Here is a 1,134-nt window from a genome sequence, read left to right as displayed (position 1 = left end):
TATTTTATTTTTCTGGCAGTACTGGGTATGAACTTAGGGCCTCACATTTGCTAGGTAGGCAACCTACCACCTGAGCCACTCTGCCATCCCTTTTTGTGCTTTCTTTCTTTCTTTCTTCTTTCTTTCTTTCTTTCTTTCTTTCTTTCTTTCTTTCTTTCTTTCTTTCTTTCTTTCTTTCACTCTCTCTTTCCCTCCTTCCTTTCTCTCTCTCCTTCCTTCCTCCCTCCCTTCCTTCCTTCTTTCCTTCCTTCCTTCCTTCCCTCCCTCCCTCCCTACCTCTCTACCCCTCCCTCCCTCCCTCTTTCCTCCCTCCCTCCCTCCCTCCCTCCCTCCTTTCTTTCTTTTCTTTCCTTTCTTTCTTTTCTTTCCTTTCTTTCTTTCTTTCTTTCTTTCTTTCTTTCTTTCTTTCTTTCTTTCTTTCTTTCTTTCTTTCTTTCTTTCTTTCTTTCTTTCTTTCTTTCTTTCTTTTTTTCTTTCTGCCAGTTGCCCTGGACTGTGATCTTGCATTGCTTCAATGATAGGTGCCACCACCACACCCAGCCATTTTATGTTCCTAGTTAATTCATCAATCAGATAACTTTCATTGACTCTGTTTTATATAGAATAGCTGCCTCTCTACCAGTTCAACTCCTGAACACATTGCAATGTTGTATACAATAGGTATCAGAAACACTCCACAGTTTACTTCACCTTTATATATTTGTCCATCATTTTAAAATGTAACAGTTTTGATATTTGATACATAATACATTTGTTTTAGAAGATAACTTAGAATAATCCTGTGATAGGAATAGGTAAAATTGTTCCCATACAATACAGGAGGAAGCCTATCTTAGCTAAGATCACATAGCAGCTGTAGATAAATCAACTAGACGTCAGTTTCCTTTGAAACAGAAATAAAAAAAACCACATAGCTACAGCCATCTGATTTTTGACAAAGTGGCCCAAAACCATACATTTAGAGAAAAGAAAACCTCTTCAACAAGTAGAAGATTATCCACCTGTAGAAGACTGAAACCAGATCCTGTATATAAAATTCAATTTGAAGTAGGTTAAAGATCTTCATTTAAGACCTGAAACTTTGAAATTATTACAGGAAATCATAGAAAAAAAAGAACTGGGAGACACATGTAT

The sequence above is a fragment of the Dipodomys merriami genome, unplaced genomic scaffold, assembly GCF_024711535.1.
Source record: "Dipodomys merriami isolate MVZ:Mamm:240054 unplaced genomic scaffold, mDipMer1.0.p SCAF_1, whole genome shotgun sequence".
Taxonomy (NCBI): domain Eukaryota; kingdom Metazoa; phylum Chordata; class Mammalia; order Rodentia; family Heteromyidae; genus Dipodomys; species Dipodomys merriami.
Note: the sequence above shows the minus strand (reverse complement) of the source record.